The 25,464-nt window shown below is 41.5% G+C and overlaps 1 protein-coding gene across 1 annotated transcript in view; it reads right to left on the bottom strand.

Moving 5' to 3' along the window:
- CSMD1 (CUB and Sushi multiple domains 1) overlaps positions 1 to 25,464 on the bottom strand; it is a 1,691,213-nt gene that overhangs the window by 1,436,443 nt on the left and 229,306 nt on the right. The window contains exon 3 of the mRNA XM_064477604.1: positions 22,911 to 23,035. The gene's annotated coding sequence lies outside the window, so the exon portion shown is untranslated. The remainder of the gene's footprint in view (positions 1 to 22,910; positions 23,036 to 25,464) is intronic.

Raw genomic sequence — 25,464 nt, 5'->3', positions numbered from 1 at the left:
AGTCAATGCAGGCTTGTGATTCCTGAGAGAAGAGAAATGAATGAGGGAAGTCCTAGGCCAGCCCCTTCCAGCTAGGGGACAGTCTTTCCAGAGTGTATGGGAAAATAAAGACAAAACTAACAGAGCCCAGAGTTCTCTGAGTTTAGGAGACAGAGATCAGAATTTACTGAGGCTGAGACTGTTAGATTTTGGAGGGTACAACAGCAGAGTGGAGGCAGGTGGACAGGAAGAGCATTTTAGAGATCTGCAAAAGAATCCCTGAATTTTTGTCTATTTAATTCATCATGTATGAGGTGGAGTTCAATGATTCTAGAGAAAAAAAAAAAAAAAAAAAAACCACACACACACACACACGCAGAAGGAAGTAGGCTGAAAAACTCCCAGAGCACTCAAAGAGCTGGAAAAACTCTGCATCCAACCAGATAGAATGCAGAGACCTGGAATGCACAGAGCACCCGGCAGAGTCGTCCCAAAGACTGCAGTGGGCAACGTTAGCCTGCAATGAACGAAGAGTGCTTGGCTTGGCCCTGATGGAACTTAAAATAAGGACTGCATGGGCAAAACTGATTCAAGGCAAGTTATCAAAATTCCTGAACAAAGCTCAACACCATTAAAGGAACAGAACAAAACTCGGCACCCAGCATGTAAAATCAGAACGTCTGGCATCCAATACAGTATTACCAGGCATATGAAGAAACAGAAAGACACTATCCATAACCAGGAGATAAATCAGTAATAAAAACAGGCACAGAAGTGACAGCGATGATGACATTAGCAGACGTGGTGGTCGGTACAGCGGCTATAAATACAATCCATACGCTCAAACCTGTACAAGAAGACGCGAGCACGTTGAGGAAAAACATTGGAAAATACATTTTAAAAATCTCAGTAGAACTTCTGAGTGAAAATTTTAACATTTAAATTAAAAACTACACTGGGTGTGATGAACAGAGGATTAGAAGCCCAGAATAAAACATTAGTGAACTTGAAGAAACAGCAATAGAAATTCTCTGAAAATAAAAAATTAAAACAGAGAGAGAGAAAGAAAAGACTAAATTAAAGTGAACCGAGTATCACTGACACATGGGAAAATATCAAGCAGTCAAAAATACATGCAATTCTATAGCACAGGGAGCTATATTCAATATCTGTAGTAACTTACAGTGAAAAAGAATATAAAAAAATATATGTATGTTCATGTATGACTGAAACATGATGCTGTACACCAGAAATTGGTACATTGTAAAATGACTATACTTCAATAAAAATATATATTTAAAAAAAAATAAATGCAATTCAAGCCCTAGAAGGAGAGAAGGAACTAAAAACAGAAAAAATAATATTTAAAGAAATAACGGATGGAAACGTAGCTTACTTGATAAATAGCGCATTCCTACAGATCTAAGAACTCAACAGCCTCCAGCCACAAAATCCTAAGAAAAGTCTACAAAGATGTGCCGTGATAAAACTACTGAAGAACAGTAGTCACAGTGAAGATCTAAACAGCGGCCAGTGCTAAGGGAGGGGAATAACTTACTTTTAAACCAAAAATAAGGATTATCAGAGCCGTCTCATGAGAAACTCTACAGCGGAGCGGTGTGTTTCAGGGCACGAGAAGACGAAAGCTTACACCCAGTGCGCATGCGTTTCAAGACTAAAGGCATTTTCAGACAAAGCGAAGCCGAGAGACGTCATCACCATCACATGTACCATAAGAGCATTTAGATGTGCAGCTTCAAGCTAAAAGAAAAAGCTTAAAAGATATGAAGCTGTAGCTAATCAAAACATCATAAATATTTTGATGTGGCTAAATATTAAATACATTCCTCCTCAATTTTGAAATCTCTAAAAGATAACTGACAATTTAATGCAAAAACAAGATCAATGTATTATGGGGTTTAAACACATGTAAAAACTGTAACATGTTTCACAGCGATGGCATAAAGGATTGGAGTAAGGGAATGTAAATATGCTTTTATAAGGTTCTTACAATATATGTGAAACAGTATAAAGTCATTTGAAGAGGAAGTGTGATTGTTTAAAGGGGTATATTAAAATCCTAGAACACCCACTATTAAAAATGCAACAAGACGAAACAAGGAAACAATTATAGCTAATTAGCCAATTGTGAAGAAACAAATGAAAATATGCTCAATCTACCAAAAAGTCAGGAAAAGAGAAAAAAAAAACCCCACACACTTGAGAAAACAAAACAAACAGCAAGATGGTGGAGTTAACCGTTCATATGCATAAGCTCATTACATATGAATCATCTAAGCACCCGAGTAAAATTCAGAGATTGTCAGACAGTGTGAGAAGGTTAAGCGCACCTTTACCGACTTGCTGTTTGCGCAAAAGTAACTTTCCATGCAAAGACACAAATGGGCTAAAAGGATGGGCACTGCTGTAACTGATCAATTACATAAGGATCCCTTTATCTGCTTGCTGACACAGTATTAAGGCGAACCCAAGTCACCACACTGTAGCCAATCATATTTCTAAGACGTACCTAATAAAGAACTTGCGTCTTAGGTAAAACTCTCTTATGAGTCAATCATGAGAAGACAGAAACTCCAAAAATTTTTCTTTGCTTGCTGGCCGACTGGAAGAGGTGTACAAAACAACGAGGCAGCACTTCTTGGCTCTGAGTTCAGTAAATATTAAATCACATTCCAGGGAGGAAGTATCCGTCTTGGAAACCAGGAATTCTGGTCCAGATCCTCATTTTCTTGATCAGATGATAACATTATTTCACAAATTCTTTATTAGAACCAAAGGGACATATGTACATACATTTAGACAAAACTATGAAAACAATTTATTCATATTGGTTATCTCATCTTCGGAAAAGTGCTATTAGAATAACTTATCTTAGTACATATCTGAGTATTTCATTAGTTTCTCAGTGCTGGCACTGGCACTTTTCTGAGGAGTTTTTAAAATACGTGGTTTTTTTTTAAGTAAAATTTTCTTCAGTCTTTTTTATAGTTGCATTTTACGGTGAACAAATTTGAAATTATGGAAATCTTCAATTGACACTTTCGTATTTTTAAATGAGAATACACTGTCTTTACAATGCAGTAGGTACATGTTAAGTTTAGTGAATTATTCTAAATGGAGTGTGTTCTTCATTCTAATATGGTTAACAGAGTAATTCGTAAATATTTGCCAGTATTTCTCCTCTTTAATGTGTCTTCATGACACCCACTGACAAATATTTTTTTACTAGACAAAACATGTCTAATAGATTTTCTCTGTTTATAATTCTTTCAAATGTTGCACCCAATTTAGATACTACAAAACTACAGGCCTTTGTATTTTCATTCTATTACAGGACGGGATGTAAATGTATACAGCTAAAATTAGAACCATTTTCAAACAAATCAAGATATCCCATAGAGTAATTATAGGATCTCAAAATTAAGTATTCCAGGTAGCTTGGGCCTCCGTGCTGTTTGCTAGCTTTGTTTTAAACAAATGCAATTTTCTAAAAGTATTGGAAGCTGAAGTTTTATGTTCCCTTTGTTTACATATTTTCAATTAATTTTTAATGAGTTGCAACCAAAATTTAGAGAACTTATTTATAAAAATACTTGATATTGTTCTAGGATACAGACCTGATTTATTAAGTAGGTTTTAAAGGCTCAATTATTTCTAAAATATAATTGATCATAAAGAGCAAAAGGAAAAATGCTTGTGAGTAAGCTCATTTTGTATTCAAAACAGCGTTAGCAAACATACTTTTTAGTTTAGTTACTCTGGAAAAATATATATTAGCATATTTATGAAGTTTGAAAACTATGATTCCTTTCAGTTGTTTTTGGATGCTTTTTGGATGACATTGTGAACTGTTTCCACCACAATTCATTTCAAAGGTATAAATGTTACATAACCTTCTTAATTTAGTAAGACAGCTGTGTCACTATGACATCTTTCTCCCCCCAAAAAAGTCTTTGTACATTTTTCACATTACAGAAACAACTAAAAACCTTTAACGAAAAAAATACGAAAATGAGTATATGTATGTATATGCATGACTGGGGACACTGCGCTGCACACCAGACACTGACACACTGTAACTGACCGCACTTCAATTAAAAAAAAAAAAATTGAAAAAGAAAGAGAAAACAAAGACAGCTACTACTCCTCTTCAAAGTTAACTTGCAGAAATCATGGCTGCACTCAGAGTAGTCTGCCCTTTCAGTTGTAACAGATGAATTTTCAGGACGTTTGCTTTTCTTCCATAAATCTGTGTTAAATAAACTGCTGTTGGAATTAGCCTAATTTTTAGTTTGATGGATACTGTCCCTTTTCAAATGCCTGTGAAGTTCTGCCACTGCTAACGCAGCCAACACATTAACATCTCTTCTTTGACCTTTCAGAAATGTACCGCCCCCTAAACACCCTTTGAATTAGAAATGAGAACAACCAATGGGCAAGAAGAGTCGTTTGATCTGAATGAAAACTGGTGATGCCCAGAGATGATGCACATTTCTCTTCTTCTGCTCAACACGTTAGACCAGCACTTTGGGCTCGGACTTCTACAAGTAACTGCACACTTCTGAAGGGGCTGCTGCTGACTCGGACTCGTATCTTCCGGGTTTTACGTGGACAAATGACATTGGTCAGCGCAAGCCCCGCGGCAGACGGTAAACGTCGACAAATATTTTCTGCAAGTTACATGCTTGCTGGGAATCTTCCACAGCAGGATCGTGACTCTGTTTTTTTACTCAGCACTCATTCAGTTTGCTGTTTTCGTATTGATGTTGAAAGAGGTCACTAGAAAGAGGGGTAGCCAGTAGAAATGAAGGGGTCATCGGAGAATGGGTGGTGAGGACACAGCTAGCATGTGAGAGGGCTGCTGAGCCCTGCTGCACACCCTCGGGGCCAGGTGGTCATAACTAAGCAAAATGGGTTGTGAAAAAAGGAAAAAAAAAAAGTCAAAATTGGTGATGAAAGTAAAAACTTTCAAAGGACCAACTGCAGATAAAAACGTTAAATCAGAATCAAAGCACAGCCCCACTCCATCAAAGTTCCACTCCTAGTAGGCTTTCCATGAGAGTGCTCAAAAAGCACCTCAATTAGGAGAAAACCCTCTGACTCGTAAAAGGTTTATTTCCTCATAATAGACTGAAATGAAAGTCACCCAACTGATTTTGTTTCATACAATCTTGATTACAAAGCCAGATAAAGAACAAAAATTCACAGCATAGCTCTGAAAATCCAGTGTATTATCTAACCAAATTCAGCAGTGCATTAAAAAATAACAAGACATCGCAATCAACATGAGACTATTCCAGAAATGCAAAACTTCTATAACTTCAGAAAAATCCTACAATTTAATTCATCATTTCAATCAACTATATAAAAAAAACCACACACGATTATCTGAATAAAGACATACCATTGTTGATAAATTTTAAAAATTGAAATTAGCACACAATATCTGAAGACTGAAAAAAAAATCAGGAAACTGCCTTACAGGGGAAAAAAAGCATACAGAACTCTTATAGCAAACCTCACATACATCACAGACAATTTGGCTATGCCTCCTTTATTCTTTGGAACAAAGCAGACGGTTGCTGTTATCACATCCAACATGACACCAAGGGCAAGATTAGAAAAGCAAAGCAAGGATCAAACAAGAGAAAAAAAGAGACGAGTGAAGTTTAAAATAAGCGGGTGTGTCCTACACCTCGTGTGCACCCTCAGTCCTTGTTGTCTCGTGTTCCAGCCACTGTCCCAGTGACCTGCGCTGGGTGAACTCCAACCAGATCCTCTCTGATGCAGCCCGGTCCCCCTCAAGCTGCAGCCTGCTGCATCCTGCCTCACGGTTCCCTGCTGATGCCACGGCTGGGACACGACGGGACCCTACTTTTCACAATGGCTGTGAAACTCAGAAACATGGGTTATCTCATGTCCCACGGGTAAAACATTGACTAACGAAATATAGGAGCCAGAAGATAAATTCTATCATTTTCTCCTCCAGACAGGCTCTCCAGAGATGCAGTTTTTTTCCCCATTTCTTGGAGGATGTTGCATTAAATCAAGGAAACAGCTGCAATTAGCAACAGCTAATTCACTGCTTCTCTATTTTTTCCCTTGACATTATCCTTGCTGTTTACCCCTTCTCCTTGAGATTACAATCTCCAGTGAAGGACCAGCACGTGGGCCTTGGCCTGAGACTCATTCTGAGAAACTAAAGGTGAGACAGAAGCCAGTGTTTGGCGCTAGAACACACGGTCGTGTCGGGAGGCTGCAGCAGGGTTGTGTTAACAGTCTCAACGTTACACACCAACCAAGTGCAGGTGCTCGTTTGGCCGTGACAACTGCTGGGTTCGGTGGTGCTGCAATCATTACGGCTTCTGCGTGTGGTCAGCCAGGGCGGGGGGCAGGCGGGAGGTGACGTGTTAGCGCGCACGGCAGCCACGGCGCCTGGACAGCATGACGACCCGTGGAAGTAACACTGGTGGAGTGAGCTGGTTTACAGTAACTACACTTAGAATCTGACAAAAGGAAATAATAGATTTAGGGCGGTCCACTTCCAACTCAAGGCACACCGTGAAATCCGAGGGGCATTTCATGGCTGGTCTGAAGAGACTTCCATCTCTGTAGGAGCAGAGCAGACCGTACTGAACGTCACGCCCGCCATCTTGGAGGAGACTCCCTGGCAAACTGGACTCTCACACCTCCTCTCAGGGGACAAGTGACAGCATCCATCCCCACGTCTAAGGAGACCCCGCACCGCAACAAGGCGCCAGCTCTGTCTAGTGGAAGCGGGGCCCAGTGGAGGCGCTGTCAGGCGCGTCTCGAGTACCGCATTGTGTTTTCTTGGCTCCCCTCACCTGTGGCTGGTTCCAGCCACTGCTAGAGACTGACTCGCCTGTGACTTAATTGATTTCCGCTGGAACACAATGGGGGAGAGCCTTCCTGCCTGCCCAAACTGCAGTCCTGCCTCTTCTTTTACTGGTTGTGATGGTGCGTGAAGCGTGGATGGTGCCCAAGGAGATGACATGGGTAAGCTCAAGGGAGTTAATGAACATTAACGTAAACCTTTGGCCAACCAGAGGGGAGAGCCCATGGCTTCACCTTTCCCCCTTCTTCCGCTGGAGGTACTGCCTTCAAACGTACCTCAAATGAGCTCTCGGTAGACAAAGCCAAGGATTAGCCCTGGGTGACACCCGGGGGCCGCTCCTGACTGAGCTCTCCCTTCTCTGCTTCCCTCTCCGTGGCCCTCCACCCGGCTCCTAGAACCGTCCTCTCTAATACATTAATCAGCACGGAAGCCACTGCATCAGCCGCTGCTTTCTGGGGATGCCAGGCCAGAACGGAGAGGAATCGACAGTCGGCATCATGCACACAAAACGTGCTCAGTGTGAAAGAAGACACAATGGAATCATCACATAAACATTTAAAACAAGTCAGAGTTGAGCAAATTCGTCAAGTACAAAACGATCACCAATAATTACTTAGAAAAACATCCTCAGCAGAAGAAACCATTCACGGTAATAGTACTAAAAAGTGACAAAGTAGCACAGAAAAAGAAAACCAATCACACAAAGTAAAGCGTTCCCACTGAGTCCTAAATACAAAGGAAGCTTGGAGAGGATCGAGATGGCTTCAAGACAGTGGGGAATTTGTAATAATAAAGTCTGAAAAATTACCTTTTTAATATTTCATACATGTATTTCCAGTACATGCTTTGTGAAATAACATTTTTATTTGAGCATGACCTATGAATAAATGCAAATTTCATTTACCTGCAGCCCCAGGTCTCGGGATTTTTTTTATGGGAGCCTACCATAAATTTAATTTTGTTCCTGCAGAAGAGGAGACAAACACGGCTCCTCGCAGTTTGGAGGGTGGGGAGGGAGGAGAACAGAGCTCTGCGTCTGGGTCACTGCGTCGTCACCAACAGAACAGCCAGAGCCTGCCTGCTCGTCTGCAGCTGTGAGGACACGGCGTGGGGACAGTGACCGCAGCTCTCGGGGCTGCCACTTTGGCTCGTCCTGTTCATCCGCAGCTTTTAAAACAATCTGGCAGTCTAAAAGGGGCAGAGAAAATCAGATTCTCTGCTGTCTCAGTTTCCAGAAGATGGCAGTTGGAGCAGATCTGACACCTTTCTTCCCTGCAGGTCAGCTGGGGGAGTTGAGTGAGACGGCCTTTTCCATGACGACTTGCAGCCCCTTGTCAAAGCTGACCTAGCGCCTGATCGCAGCCTCCCCGAGAGGGGCCGGCCGGAGCCCTCTGCTTGGCAGGAAGTCCTGAGAGAGCACTTTCAAGGGTTCCTCTGTGAACATCTGCTTCCTGAGTGTGGAGTCTCAATCTTTTTGTCAACATGTGCACCAACAGGTGTGTCTCCTGCACCTCCTGGTGGCCCCCAGCTGGGAGGTCAGCACACCTGCCTGCTGTGTTCCCTGGAGAATCTGTAAGACTGGAAGGGAAGCTTTCCCCGTGTGAAATGGATGGGTCAGCCTCAGAATGCAAAAAAGTGGGCTGTGCCTTCTGCACGTGGAAAAGTGTGTAACGGGATTTGCAGATACTAACGACTATATACAGAATAGATAAACAACAAGGTCCTACTGCACAGCACAGGGAACTGTAGTCAATACCTTGTAATAACCTGTAATGAAAAACAATATGAAAAGGAACATGTACATATAACGGAAACACTATGCTGCACGCCAGAAATTAGCATTACATTGTAAACCGACTATACTTCAATTAAAAAATAAAAGTGTGTAACGGGATTTACAATGCACACTACATACATAAAATAGATGAGCAACAAGGTTCTACTCTACAGCACAGGAAACTACATTCAATATCTTATAATAACCTATAATGGAAAAGAACATGAAAAGAAATATATACATGTATGACTGAAACACTGTGCTGCACACCGGAAATTAACGTAACATTATAAACTGACTATACTTCAATTAAAAAAAAAAACAACTTTGTAATGGGGGTGAGAACATAGTTTGTAGCATGGAGGTGAACATCATGGTGTGAGCACTAGCTCTTGGGTTCTGTCTTTGCTGGTGACTGGAGAGCCACTCTGAAAGCCAGTCCCGTGGCCAGATGGAGGTGGTGCTGGGGTGCAGCCTGGGCGGTGGTGCAGGAGCCTGGTGGAGGTTACGGCTCCCTCCACACCTCCCAAACACTGGACCAGGAATCGCAGAGCCCAGACACCTTCCATCCTGTCAACAGTAATCTGAGCTCAGCAATTCTGTTATTCCCTTTGGGAAAAACTCATCCCAGCTAACTAGAACACCATCTTCTCCCCGGTGCTCGTTTGCTTTCTATCCACCAGCGCCCATGACATTGAACGGAAGCCCAGTAACTAAAGAGACATCACCCTCATGCGTTACACCTCCCTTATCTCCAAGAAGACTGCAAGTCTGCACCGCTTTTTGTCCTAGCTACTAAGGGCAAACACGGGCATTTGAAAAATAGTCCTGAATTAAGACCAATAAAGCATCTTTACAATCTACTAAAAAATGTTTTAAAAAATGAAGACACAAAGGGAAAAGGGAAAGGCAAGACCTTCTGTGCCAAAACAGCTCCCCCAAGTAAAGGAGCGCACCGTGTGGCTGTTTCCTTCCTCTCCCTCATCTTCACAGTTAATCAAGGGAACCATGTCCCGTCATTAGTGTCAACTTAGGGGCAGGCTAACCTTCAGGTCTCCAAATATTTTTCCACAATTTCTGTAAATGTTAAGATGTCTCACAGATGTTTAAAATTCACGGTTCAGAAGGCAGCCTTCAGTCCTCCAGACGCGGTCTGTGCTCGTAGACACCACCACTCCCAGGAAGCGCTCTTCCCGGCGGGACCGCTGCCACTCTTCAGTCTGTACAAGAGCAGCGCATAAAATTCAACTGAAATGCCGAAGGGAGCGCCAGACAGTCTCGGCACCGTACGCATCTCATTTTAGACAAAACAGCCCAGCGCTCCCTCCTGGGAGGCCGGGCTCCCAGAGGGCAGGGCCGGGCCGGCTTTCCAGTGTGCCTCTGGAACTGGGCTCAGAGGCCACCTTGCTCGTGGACTCCCCTTGAACTGTTGTGCTGGTGAATACTCTGGCCCATCCTTTCCGTGTGACAGATTTTCAAACCAAAGCCTTCAAAAAATAAACTAGAAGAACGAGGACAGAGCTTGTCAATGAATTTACAAAGTATGGGTAACATGCTGGTTGTTCCGTTCTGGAAAAGTCTTCTGTCGTGTTTTCATCTTCAAACTATACAAGCCTCTCTACGAAGAGGGGAAAAAAGTGTTTTTTATTTTTGTTGGTTAAGTTTGGACAGCCTTTTCCTGATTCCTCTATCCAATCAGGTTGCTTAATTTGGCAAACGAACCTCCATGAAGATACAAATATTAGGCTAAAAAAAAATCAACATCATATGTCTCTTCAGATAAGAGACTTAATGGGTGACACACTGAGCGGCCACTGGAAGTCCCCGACGCCAGGCCCAGCCCCAGCTGGCAGGGCAGGCTGCTTGAATCAGTGGAAAGAAACAGACCTACTGGAGCCAGACAGATCTGGGTTCAAAGCTTCCTTCTAAAGTCTCAACACTTATCAAGTCAATGACTCTGGACATGTAACTTAATTTTTCCATATTTCTGTTCCATCGTCTATTAAGTCAGATAAAGTCATCATCCTTCTGCTCCAACGTGAGAATCAATGTTCCAACCGTCTGCACGTCGTATAAACAGCTTCTATCCTGCCACTAAGCCCTTGTCATTTCCATGTTATGTACCAATATTGTGCTAACTCAGGTGAAAAGCAAAGGGGACTGAGTCCGCCTTGACATTGACTCTTACACAGACTTGAGCTGGGGCCACACACAACGCTAGGGTCGCAGGCCGACACAGTTCGGAAATTAAGTGGTTTGGGTGAGGGCCAGCATGGAGATGCGTTCATTCAGAAGTGTTCTGAGTGCAGACTATGGGCAAGCTCCTTTTTCCGACAAACGCTTAAAATATACTTATGTGCCAGGTACCGTTCTCAGCGTGTGAAATATTTTGTTTGAACAATTGTAACAACCCCAAGAGGACTACAGCATTTATGGTGCCATTTTGCAGATTAGAAAAAAATGGCCCAGAGAGGAAGTAAAGAAATGTAGGCTCCCAAGCTACAGGGAAGAGGAACACGACTCACTCCTGGACAGATGGACTAAAATCTCCGTGTTCCGTATGACTGCACTCTCCGCCTTTCCAGTAGCCAGGGAACTGCTTACCACACAGACTTCCTGTCTCGGCTGAGATCAGGATGCAATTTTTTTTTTTCCTGCTGAATCTTACATATGCGGTTTTCTTACCCCTCACGTCCATGTCAGCTGTATCAAGTTGCCCAAATTCCCTGCCTCCTGCTTAATTTCTGTGCAGGTCAGCTAACTGCTGCATCTGTCTCCAACATTTTCAAATCTGGTTGTAACCTGGTCACATCCTGTCAGAAGACTCTCTCCTTCCACGCAGGGAAATTGAACTCAAACTCCTGGTAGAAGCGTGTGCACTGTCTCCTCAGGGATGCTGGATAAAATCCACGCACTTCACGCAGGTGCGTGAGGCCCTCTGTAATCATGCCTGGATGCACACTTACTCTTTTCTTGCATAATAACATCTTATATCCTGGACTCCTTTCCTCCCTTGAGAACAGACCCCACAACTCCTTCCCTCGGCTCCTAAAACACCCTTTCTTACCACCGCTACCTCTTAAAATCATGTACTTTTTTCTTTAAGGTCCCACTTAAATGCATGTTCTTAAAATCATCTTCTGAATGTCCCCGAGCAGAAGTATTTTCTTCTCTTTAATGATGTGAGATGATCTGGCTGAAGTTGGATTCGGCTCTGTCGCGAGCGTCATGTGTGACTTTGGATGAGTTACATCACTTCCAGGACTCTCGGGTCTTTATGCCAAAATCAGGGAGCCCCGCAGGGAACTCCCGACATGACACCCGGAGATCTCCGCCCCCAATGATTCTCACTGAGAGTGGGTGAGGCCGACACATGGTGACAACAGTGTTCGCAAGTGAGTTACACTCAGCCCTGTGCCCATCTTCACGGACAGACGGGGCCAGGCAGACACACGGGTGCCACCTTCAAATCCTCTGCTCGCGTACATTTTTTAGCCTAGACTTTTTGCTTTATTATTTTGATAAAACTTAGATAAAAGCACATCTTCTAGAGTACTAAGTAAACCATGAAACGATGGCAACCTCAAAACTGACAGACAATGCAAAGCATAGGAAATGACCTGTCCTGTCTTTCCTCAAGCACGGGGAACACGCCACGCCAACTCTGCAGTGACCCCTTCACACAGGTGACGGACCCCACCCGCAGACGGAGGGGCAGTACCGACAGCAGGGACCTGGGGACACCTGGCATGCCATTCAGCGAGGAATCACATAGGTTCAACCTTTTTGCTTGTAACTGATTCTTATTGTACTAAGGTTTCTAACTTATCGCATAAAATGAGCTAAGATCTTCCCAAGAGGGGAGGTAATTTTAAGGGTGACAGAACATAGGTTTTTAGCTCAGAAGACCGCTGTGAGGGTGTAAGTAACATAAGGGATGTTGAGTCCTTATCACACTGCCCAGCAAGTATCAGTCACAATTCCTTTCCTGTTTTTTTCTAATTTTTACCAACACGTTGTTATACCCCTTGTAACCTTGTCTTCCTTTTTTACATAGAAAAAAAGCTGCATATCTTTAATGTACACAGGTGGATGCGTCTTCTAACTGAGGTGGACCATCCTTCTTTACTGTGCAAGATTGGGAACTCTCCGTGGACAACATCCCCAACTTACACACCGTTGGCGTCTCGACCCGGTGTTTGCATGGTTACGAGTAAGCGACAGAATTAAAGCGACTCTGCTCAGTTTGTTCAGCGGAGGCTACGTCTGTATTTTTAGAGGAAGAGCTACTATGGAACAGTTTACACAGACTTCTCATTGAAGCACTGAGTGAGCGCCACGTGTGATTAGCTTGCACAGGCAAAGCAGGGCTTAGCGCGGAGTCACTTGCCGGGAAACTAACGAGCACGAGTGAGAGGCCCTCACTTGCTCAGCCGTTTCCAAAGGCCTGGGGTGAAGGCACCACATTTTTTGCCCCATCAGATGCACCATCATATATTTTTATCAAATCTGTAAAATCACAACTGATTAACAAGCCTTTCTACTTCCTCTCCCATTAGTCCTTTTTTTGCCAACATTCTGCTTTTACTGGGTAACACGGCAGTGGCTACGGATACTCTCAGGATCTGGTAAAAGATTGAGCCGAGAACACATTTAATCCGATTGTGTGGTTTGCAGCTACTTCTGTGCACAACTCTTCCAGGATGTAAACGGCTTCCAGGAACACTACTTCAGCCTGTGGTGCCAACCTAGACAGCCCTGTGACATGCCTTCAGGGCCAGGAGCTGAGTCACTGTGTGGACGTCCTCTGGCATGGTCCATATGTGGGTAGTAGGGAAGAAGCAAAGTGTGAAACGTGTGTGTGCAGCAGGTTCTAATCGCCTGATGTGTAAGAGACACAGACAGCCGACCCAGTTCTCGTCAGAACAGAGGTGCCTCCCAGAAGGAGTACGCTTAGAAACCCAGGACACAGGTTACTCATGCGGGTGGTGGGCCGGACAACCAGCCTTACTTCTTCACGTCTCTGTCCAGCCACACGTTTGTTGCACTCTCAGTATATTACACGTACGTGTATGTATAAGATAATGTAACTCAGCTCTCAAATGACGACACGCTGTGCCTTTCTTCCTCATGCTCTCGATTCTTGCTGCCTTAAGGACAGAGGATCCCTTCTATGTTAGGAACGAATCACTTATATCTACTTCTCCATGGAAGACTAAGGATCCCAAAATGTAAAACGTACAACGAAAGTCTAGATGGAGGTGACGTTTGTCGCTGGTTTAAAACTTTCATAGAGGTGACATTAGATAAATGTTCAGGAAATCCTTTTCATACTAAAGCATACAGAGGATCATTCTAAATTTTAAATAGTGTGCCAACTGCTTTTTAAGGATAAAAAAGCTGCAGTTCATTAGAATCCTAATGTATCTTCCAAATAATAATAGAGAGATGTCATGGTATCAGTTAACATGGTTGAAATAAAGACGTCTTCCTGGATATTCAAGAAAAGCATACGTAACTCTTCAGCAAAAGGTCAGAAAATTAATGTCCATTCATGTCGACTAACTGATTAGCTTGTTTTGTAAACCATAAACGTCACAATTCTCAGATCCTTATATCAGAAGAACAAGAATGCTTCTGAATGCCTGTGATCTGTATTTTGATCTAGGATCATACAGTGCATTTTGAAAGGCTTTATTTAGACTATGTGTGAACTTTTATATGTTAATTAATAAAACTGAATAGTTTTTAATGTGTTAAAAAAAAAAAAAGACTCATCCCACTGTCAACTCTTTGCTCTCCCGTACGACTGACTTTGCCCAAAGTAATGAGCTGGAAACGTCCCTGTGCCAGTTGCGCCCCAGGCCTTCGGGGACCACACGTAGATCTGCTTTCCTGCCTTTTGTCTGCAATTCCCATGAGCAAAAGCTGCCCTGGCTGGTTCCCAGTTCTAGAAGAACAGGAAAAAGAGGAGAGCCACCCAGCTGACCCACGGAACACCAGTGAGGAGCCGGGTTGAGCCAGCTGGACCAGGGAAGCCCGCGTCAATCCACAGATCCACGAGAAGGAGTCATTCTTACCTAAGCCGCTGCGTCGGGCATAGTTTTGTCGTGCAGGAGCATCGTAGCTAAACGATGCAATATGACCACTCCCCTTATTGATGGAGATTATATGACAAATTTATCAGCACTGAGTCGTTTTGAGAACACTGTCATTGACGTTAAGGGGGCTAAGCGTGAAGTTGCATTCTTAGGCATCCAGGCATCCCTAATAAATTCTGACCAGTGACAGGAGAGACTAAATTCTCTCTCTGTTTTCTCTACAGAAAATATCACAGCATCAGTACCATAAGAAAATGTCAAAGAAACTGTAAAACATATTTTTAAAAAGTATTAATGTATATCAGGAAGTGTATCTATGAGTGTTTGTGAGTGTGTGGTATTTATGGAAATACTAATTCTTTAAATTTATGATTCTTTTCAAATTTCTTTTTTAACTGCTTTACTGAGGTGTGATAGCTATAAAACAAATGGTACGTTTTGATCTGTGTATAGACCCACGAAACCAACACCATAAACAAAGCGTGAATGTATCCATATTTCAAAAACTTTCTTATAAACCTTCCTTTATAGACCCTGACCCCATCCCTGCTTACCTGTGACCCCCTTCCCCAAGCAACCATGGTCTGCTTCTGTCATTATTGATTAGTTTTCATTTCCTAGAATTTTATGTAAATATTATATTTGCTCATTTTCCTGTGGCTTCTTTTGTCTGTGCTGTTGTAGCAATGGTTGATTTTTTTTTTTTCAATGTTTGGTAGGTGTTCCACCTTGTGAATAGACCATGATTTGCTCATACAGTCATCCCTTGATGAACACTGAGATTATTTCCAGCACTTGGTATTCAAATAAAGGCGGCACGCACATCCCTGTCTATGCCTTTGCACGGGCATGTGCTTTTGTATCTCTTGGGCAAATGCCTAGGAGTGGAATGAATGTGTATGTGGTAGGTTTTTAGCTTTTAAGAAATTGCTGATCTGTTTTCCACAACCACTGTATCATTTTATATTCCTGTGTGAGAGTCCTAGCTCCTACACATTCTTACCAAAACTTGGTTTGCACAGTCTTTTTTCTTTCTTCTTTAGTCTTTCTAATAGGTGGACAGTGGTTTCTCATTGTGGTTTCATTTGTATTAGCCTAAAATAACTGAAAATATAAATACAGATATGCATGTGCATGAATAACTTAATCGCTTTGCTGTACACCTGAAACTAACATTGCAAATCAACTTCACTTCAATAAAAAATAGAAATAAAAAAATTGAAAATAAAAAACGAACGAAAAATGACTAAGTTGAGTATCTTTCAAGTACTAAATTGCTCTCTGTACATCCTCTTTGGTGAAGCATCCATTCCAATGTTGTGCCCATTTATATACAGGGCTGTTCTCTTATTTTTGACCTTAGATCATTATTTACATATTCTGGAGACAAAGTCCTTTATCAGCTGTCTGATTTGCAATATTTTCTCCCAGTCCTTGGCTTGTCTTTTCATTTCTAAGCAGCATCTTATTGAGAATAAAAGTTTTTGATAAACTCCAATTTATCAATTTGTTCTTTTATAGATAATTCTTTTGGTACTGTACCTATAAAATCTTTGTCTAACCCATAGTCATAAAGGTTTTTTCTCTAATTTTCTTCTAGAGGTTTTATAGATTAGTTATGTTATATTTGGAATTAATATTTGAATATGCACAAGATTTAAAGTTTCTTTGCTTATTTGTTTTGCATTTGATTCTTAGAAAAACTATGTTCTTTCTCACTGAATTACTATGGCAGTTTTATAAAAAAAAATCAATTGACCATACACATGTAGGTGTTAACCTGGAATCACTGCTTTGTTCTAGCAATGTACTTGTTTATCTTCATGCTAACATCATCACTGTCTTGATTATTACAGCCTTATAATCAGTCCTAATTCAGGTAGTGTAAGCTCTCCAATTTTGTTCTCTTTCCTCAAATTTGTTTGGCTATTTATCTGAATTTCCAAAGAAGATTTAAAACTTATATGTCAATTGCTACCAAGAAAGTTCTACTGCAGTCTTGTTTGGAATCACATTATGTCTTTCTATAAATCAATTTGGGGAAAAGTGACATTCTAACTAATTCAATCCATAAAAAATAACATATTTCTCCATATGTCCTTCCTAATTATTTTCAATAATGTCTTATAGTTTTCATTATAGAGTTTTGCATAAATTTTACATGATTTATCCCAAAGTGTTTCATATTTTAATACTACCGTATATCATGAGTTTAATTTAAAGTGCCATTTGTTCACTGCTAGCACACAGGAACCCAGCTGAATGCTGTATATTGATATTGTATCCTGAAAATCTTTTTACTTTGCTTATTTATTCAAGTAGCTTTTTCTACAGAATTCACAACATTTTCCACATAGACTAGCCTGTGAACTGTTTTTACCTCTTCTTTTTTATTCTATTTCTTTATCATGCATTATTGCACCAGCTAGAACCTCTAACATGATGTTGACTTAATGTGGTGAGAGGGGACATTCTTGTCTTGTTCCTGATATTAAGGGAAAACCTGATATTAACAGAAAATTCTGTCTTTTGCTAATAATGATGTTATTTTCATTTATGCCCTTTATCAGTTTTAGAAATCCCCCCTTTATTCCTGCTTTGCTGAAAAAACTTTATCAGGGACGGATATTGAATTTCTTCAAGTGCTTTCCCTGCATATATAGATGTGATCACAGTTCTTCATTTTTAGTTTATTAATATGTTGCATTACACTGATTAATTTTCAAACATTAAAACCACCGTGCATTCCTAGGATAAGCTCCCTCTTCTCATTATACACTATTTTTTTATGTTGTCTTAGATTTGCTGGAAATTTGTTAAAACTTTTTGCATTGAATAGAGCAACTTTTTGCATTGAATATGAGGCATGTTGTTCTTTACTTTACTTGTAACATCTTTGTCTGGTTTTCATTTCAGACTAACGCTGGCATCAGAGAACTGTGAATTTTCCCTTCTTTTCAGTTTTCTGGAAGATTTTGTATAGCATTGATATTATTTCTCTCTTAAATATTTTATACAATTAACCAGTGAAAACACCTGGATTTGGAGAGATTTCAGGGAAAGTCTTTTAGCAATAAATTCTGTTTCTCTAATAGCTGTAGAGCTATTCAGGTTATCTGTGTGTTCGTGTGTGAGCCTTGATGGTCTGTGTCCTTAGGGGAACTCTCCCACTTCCATCTGTGCTCTTGTAACTATCATCTTGAAGTTGTCTCTGACATTCCCTTATTATTCTATTAATAGCTTATTATCATTATAATACACTTTATTATAAACAAATATTCCCTTTTTGGTTCATAACTTTGTATTCTTGGTCAAAGACTAACTTACTCTTCTGGAAATACATATTCTGGAACGGCTCCTGTTGTTAACTTGTGTAATCTTACTGGTGGCTGATTCGCTCAGACGTATTTTGCTGACCCAAGAGCGTGTGCAGGCCGCCTCTCCCTCCCTGGCCCACCGTCCCGCCTCCTTCCACCGGAACACGGGTGGGAGTGAAGATGCGGTCAGCCGATTGTACTTCTGGAGGATGTGTGGCTACTGTGGCTAAGTTCTCTGAGTACAAATCCATTCACTTTCCAGAGTGGCAACTCAAAATGCCATAACTGCCGCTGACCAGACCCCCTTCCATCACGAACACCAGATATGATCTAGATTCCACTGGTCACGGTCACGAAGGACTGTGCGTAGAAGAGGACGAGGTCTCAGACACACGACGGCCATGGCTAGCTGCCATTTACCTGTTCCTGGCATCTTTTACAGCAACGGTAAGGTAGAACAAAGGAAACAACATGAAAATAAAAGAAATATAATACAAGGAACGAAAGATGAATGATCAATCAGTCACTCAATGGGACTCATAAGTCTTTCGCTGTGATTTTTCTGTCATACTACTACATGAGCTTTTGGCTCCTTTCTATTTATTACAAAATATATTACTGAACATTATTTCCTTTATTTAAAAGGAACTTAAATGTTTTTCCAATTTCTTGGATCATCTGTCCATATTACGCTCTTTGAATAATCAGTCTCTCTTCCTGCTCATTCACACACCACATATGGGGCCTCCTTCACCTTTAAGCCTCAGAGAAAGATAATCCACATGTGCCCACAACCATTGAATGCAACCCAGAACGTGTCTTGGGCACATTTTCACCCAGCGGAAAACGTAAGCATGTCATACTGGCTAATCTGGTACATTACCGTCTATCACTCCATATTCAAAAGTTCCTCTACCTATAAAAATGTATACATAATGGGCCTCCAGGATTCTTTCATTGCGAAACTTTCAGAGATATTACTAAAACCTGTTATCTATAACTTTCCTTTTCAAATCTTTGTATGTGTCAGGTTTTTTTTATCTAAAAAACTAATGACTGTGAAAGGTACAGAATTTAATACGTCACACCAATTTCACTCTCCTACAAAATTCCTCATATCCAAATCACACCAAGGAAACCCTCACAGACCAGGTGAGGAATTTTCATGGAATAAATTATAAAATCAATATTTTAAAGACAGGGTCAGCCCCCAAGTGCTACCTCCCTGTGATATATCCATAAACTCACAACATCAAGGAACACACATGATGGCAGAGCCAGGAGGAAAGCCAAGTTAAAAAGTCAGAAAGAATGGAACCCCGTTATTGACACAGAAGCACCAAGATGATAAACGAGGGGTGGGGGTAGGCAACGGCAGAGTCTGGGACAAATGCACAGGGACCGAGGCCAGGGCAAGTTTGAGCTCCTCAGCAGAGCTATACTCCTGGGTCCTAGAAACGCGGGGGCCGACAGCACTGCACCAGAGCCTCAGGGACGGGGCAGCCTCGGTCAGTGGCTGATGACAGACTCCTGGCTCATGTGGATCCAAACTGGAATTCTGACTCCTCCTCTTCGTGTCTTGGGGAGACTTTTTGTTCAGTCTCTCTAATTACAAGTTTCCCAATCTATATAATAGTGCTGGTAATACCTACTATGCTTACAATAATAAATACATAAGAACTAAGGACCAAAAGTCAGCACAAAACCTGGCAAACATGGATGGGCAAAGATGCTAATGTCACAGACTAACTGTGTCCCCCCAAAATAGATACGTTAAAACGTCATCCTTAATGTGATGCTATGAAGAGGTGAAGCCTTTGGTAGGGGATTAGGTCAGGAGGGCAGGCCCATCGTGAACAAGATTAGTGCCCTTATGAACGGGACCTCGGGGAGCTTCCTTGCCCCCGAGGTCATGGGAGGACAGAGCAAGAAGGCCATGTTTATGACCCAGGAAGTGGGTTCCCATCAGACACAGAAGTGCTGGCATGGGCATCCTGAACGTCCCGGTCCCCACAACTGTGAGCAGTAATTTCTGTTGTTTATAGGCCAGTCAATCTCTGGTATTCAGTGACAGCAGCCCAGATGGATTAAGACAGTTGGCATGTATTTACCTCACCCTGGTTTAGAAACAGACACGCAGAGAGGGTAAGACAGCCCAGCTTCCACCCTAAGTAAATGACAGCTTCAGCATGAAGCCAGGCTCTCTCACTCCAAGGGCCTGAGAAGTTCACGCAGCCCTTTTCTCACTCCGTCCCCACTTCTGCTGGAGCCTGTCCCCTGGTACCGTGCTCCAGCAGCAGACGTTCCAACGCAGACGCTAAGGTGCACACGTGACTGCACTGTCCACAGAGACCATGGGAGCCTACGCCGGTGCCCGGAAACCCGCCGCAGCCCTCAGTCTCAGGGATGCCCAGCGGAGCAACCAGCGACGTGCAGGCACATGAGAAAACCCAATGCTGCAAAGAGCAAAGGCAGAAAAGGACCAGTGGAGGGAAATAACCCTCCCCGCACAGAGTGAGCGACGGACGTAGAGAGACAAGAGAAAAGACACTTAGTGAGGATGCAAGCATTCAGGACGGGGTTGTCCACGTGCAACAAGGAAATGAGACTGTGACTAAAGAGAGCTGGAACTCGATGAGAAGTGATGCGGTGAGACACTGCTGTTTTCACAATAATTAGTCTTGTCAATTAGATTTTGTAGTATTGAAGTATAAAATAAAAATTACAGGTATATAGTTGGAGCTGTTATCTTAAAACCAACATGCCTAGGCTAAGAAATAGCCACAACCCAGAACAGAATATTGCACATACATACATACATGTAAATTTATACATGCACATATTATCTACTTGCACACATACATATGCCATTACATGCGTCTATCACTTGGGTTTAAAATGCTATATGCATTTACTGATGGTTAAGCTGATTATAGTTATATTTGTTTCTTTTTACCAATAGGATAAGCTTTTCTGGAAATTATTTTTAAAATTAAAAAAAAATCTGTATTTCAAACTAAGAAAAATTACAACCCCAAATTCTACCTGGATTCAAACTAAGAAAATTATAAATTGAAATACTATCTGGTAACACCTCAGATGGTTTATGAATATTTCCCACAATGCTACAGACAGTGAATCTCACATTTATAGTAAATTCCAGTGAAAAGGACCCTTCATTAAACAAAAAGGACAGTGAGAAAAAGTCCATGTCTTCTGCTCTTTTTTAGACCAGAAGAGAACATACGTTTACAAACAGCAAGGTTATTTTTGTCTGTCTGTGTACTGTTTGGTTTTTCTTCCTTCATAAATACTGCTTGGATCTCAAGAAGATTATCTGTGAAGTTCTGTTATCTAAAAGGAGCCATAAGTCCAAGGCCATCTTCTAAAAGACACACAATCATGAAAAGACTACACTTCGTGTGGACAGTCAGCTTGGTGGTGTTCAGTCTTAACAAAGGAAGAACATGCAATCGTGTAAAATGACTCTAGACACTAAATCACAGTTTGTGCCTGGGGACTTTCCTAGCTTCTCATTTATAACCTCCCACATTTTGGTGGGGAGAGAGTACATCTATAAAACGTGTTGCTCTATACAGAAACATGGTGCCTCCCGGAACTGACCACCTCTCTGCCTCATGTATTTGTTAAAACACAGGAAAGGGGGAAAAATACACGACTCTTAAAGAGATGAGACTCACTCTGTCCCTGTGATGCTTCATTTATGTGTCCACTGGGCTTGACCGTTTGGTCAGACACCAGCTGAGATGCTGCTACGAAGGTATTTCATTAGATGTGATTAACATTTAAATCAGTTCACTTCGGAAGTACAGATTATCCTCTAAAAGGTGGGGGAGCCTTCAGAGAAAAAGACTAAACGCCTCCAGAGGGAAAAGAAAGCCTGCACATCCAGCCTTCCCTCTGTTTCCAGGATTTCTGGCTTGCCCTCCAGGATTTCGACTTGCAAGCCCCCACAATCACAGGAATCAATTCCGTAAAGTAAAAAATCTCTCTGCGTCTCTAGCATGTGACGTAACTAACTGTACTTCCATCTGTGACTATACTGGTTGCATTATGTCTTCTTTGCGTGTAATTTATATGTAATTTATACGTAATTTATATGGGTTCATTCATCACGACAGGTGAGGTCTTCCTGGCCTTCACTCGGTGCGCATGGCTAATGTAGGGTGATGGAACATTCCCTTCATCACTGCCATCAGGGCTTATGGCGACACTGAGGTGACATGGTGACACAGGGACCCAGTGACAGGGGATCTATCTCATTCAATGCATCCACTTAGCAAGGTGAATTTTAAAGTTTCTGCCCAGAAAAGACTCATTCACCGCTGTTCATATTTCATTGGCTGACATACCACATGGTCTCACTTAATTTCACAGGTTGAGAGGTCTGATTCTGTCATACAACCAGAGGAAAGAGAAATGAGTCTTCTGTGAGCAATGGTCATAAAAAGCAGCGTGTGGCCTTCTGAACACAATGTATGGCTCAGAACACTTCCTTCGTGGAAGATACACTCATCCTGCTCCCCAGCGTTACCATAAATCCTATCATGCCAACGTATCGAGGTCATGTCTGGATCTCTGGACCACGTGCGTTGTTCTCATATGCTATTCCATCGCTGCTGCTCTTGACAGAGAGACTGTGAGCCAAAATGAACAGAAATCTCCCTTGCACTCACACAACCCATCCAAACAGAACAGAAACAATATGACCACAGTAAATCCTCCCTCTCGGAAAGGGGAGAGGTGTCAGACAAGTATCAGCAGTCCACAGCAGTTCTGAATGACAGAGGAGACGCTGAAGAGCTAAAGAACGTTCTCTGGCCACGCCCGACTCCTACCTTCAGAGGACGAGGGTCTGCTCTCGGCACAGTTCCTACTTTTCCATTTTCCTCCTTGGCCACGTCTTCAGTGGACAGTGAAGATCACGCTGTCCTGGGGCCCGTGTGGTGTTCCAGTCCGCCACCTGCCAGTGGAACGTCAGAAGGCTCAGGCTGGCCTTACACCCTGAATGGTCACAAACATTTCTTGAGACTAAGATTTTGGTTCGTTTAGCAATAAAACTCTCTTAAGACAAATCTTACTTATTTGATCACTCTCAATCTTTACTAAATATTTTTTTTTCTTAAACCAAGGACTTGCTGTTTCTATTGTTTGTTTGTTTGTTTGTGTTTGTTTGTTTGTTTAGGGAGACGTCTCAATGTAAATACCATTGTATGTTGGTGGTTTCCCTAAAATGGGCAAAAATGTTTTTCCCTGCCCTTATTTCAGGGAAAAACTGACGGAAGCAAGAGAGACAAACCAGAAACAATCTTAGTAAAAGAAAATGAAGAAGCTATATGCGGGCCAATTAATTCCCTGAATAAATAATACCAAATATCAATCCAAGTTCAATCACAATATTCATAAGTAGTTTATTTCAGAGAAAGACTGCTAAAGATGTTCAGGAGCATAAACTTTTATGATTTGCAAAGTAATTTGCTCTACCATTATTTGAATTTTAACTGATAATGACAAAGAAATGTGACCATGTTGAAGTGACAAAATGTATTTATTGCTAGAATTGCTCGGGAGAGAATATAACATTTTTGTGTGCAAATGAGTATGAAATTATAAATCTATTGTCCAGTGAATGCAGATGATGCAACATCACATCAACAGGTGCTGAGCTCTTAGGATTCCATTTTATGAAATTATACAATTAATGAAGCAAACATTCCATTATAATATTAGGAGAATAAGAAACTAATGTTTTTCATACTGGTATTTTTCTATTGGTAAAGAAGCTTCTTATCTGGAAAAGGGAGATCAACGTGACAATTTCCCCCCATTTTATTATCTTTAAATGCATTTCAAAAAATACTTGTCATTGGGATTTAAAGAATAAGTACATATATGTTCATTTTTTTCAGTATCAATCAAATATTAAGTGTGAAATTAAATTAAGACATTCCCTAGGTTTTATTTAAGAATCCTGAAATTTTAAATTGTGAATAACAAGTGAAAAGCATACATAACAGTGCTTCAGAAATGTAATTTTAAAATGAAAACTTAACTTCTGTCTAATTTAAAACTAAAGATATAATAAACACAGTGTAAAACTCTAAGTGTTCGGCTACTCATTTTAATCAAGCATTGACTCTAAACATGAGTGATGCTGAAATATGAGCACATTAAAAAAAATCCTTCATGTTACTACATGTTAAAAGTTTCTCTGCTAAAGCGAGGTAATTAAACCTTCTATGTGAGCTAACTGTAGACTCACATGCAGTTGTGAGAAATGACAGAGAGAGATTCCCGTGACCCTGTACTCAACAGCGACATCCTGTGCAGTGAGCACACGGTGCCACAGCCAGAATGCAACATGATGCAGGAGCGGTGCCGTCGCCCCACCGCCACAAGGATCCGCCAAGGTGCCCTTTTAAGGCCACACCTACTTCTCCCCGACTTCCTCCTTCCCCCACAGTAACCACCAGTCTGTTCTCCATTTGTGTAATTGTGTCATTTCTAGACTATGTAAGTGGGTTTATCCATCATGTGAGAAATCCAGAAACTAGCTGCATGACTCCTACTTATCAGACAATGAAAAAATACTTAAGTCAAAACAGGCAGAAAACACTTCAGATACACTCTCTCCATGAACTCTCCTGGCCCAGCCCCACGTAACCAGAGGGAAACCCTGACTCCCAGTGTCTCCCTGAGGAGCAGCGGGTTTGTACTGCACAGCTAGCACCTCAGTCAAAAACTGTAAGGAGACAAAAAGTCCATCATATAACGATAAAGGGGTCGATTCAACGAAAGTATGTAACAATTGTAAATATTATGCACCCAACATCAGAGTACCTAGATATGAACAGATTTGGAGAGAGAGAGAGAGAGAGACAGCAATACAGTAACACTAGGGGGCTTCAATGCCTCGCTTTCATAAGTGGACGGGTCATCCAGGGAGAATAGCGAAAAGGAAACACTGGGCTTAAATGATATTTCAGGTCAAACGGACCTAACAGACATATACAGAACACTCCATCCAGCAGCAGCAGAACAAACTTTCTTCTCAAGCCTCCTTTGAACATTATCCAGGACAGATCACATGTTAGGCCACAAACAAGTTTTAATCATTTTAAGAAGACTGTTATCATCGTAACTATCTTTCTTGACCACAATGGCCTGATACTTGAAGTCAATTACAGGAAAAAAACTGCTAAATCCACAAGTATGTGGACGTTAAACAGCCCAGTCCTGAACAACCAACGGGTCAAAGAAGAAATTAAAACAGGGAAAAAAAACCTTGAGACATACAAAAATGGAAACCCAACATACTAAAATGTATGAGATGCTGTAAAAGCAGTTTAAGAGGATATTTAAAGCTATAAATACTCACTCTGTTTTGTTTTA

This window comes from Camelus dromedarius, chromosome 22 (genome assembly GCF_036321535.1).
Source record: "Camelus dromedarius isolate mCamDro1 chromosome 22, mCamDro1.pat, whole genome shotgun sequence".
Taxonomy (NCBI): domain Eukaryota; kingdom Metazoa; phylum Chordata; class Mammalia; order Artiodactyla; family Camelidae; genus Camelus; species Camelus dromedarius.
Note: the sequence above shows the minus strand (reverse complement) of the source record. Positions and strands in the feature narration are given on the sequence as shown.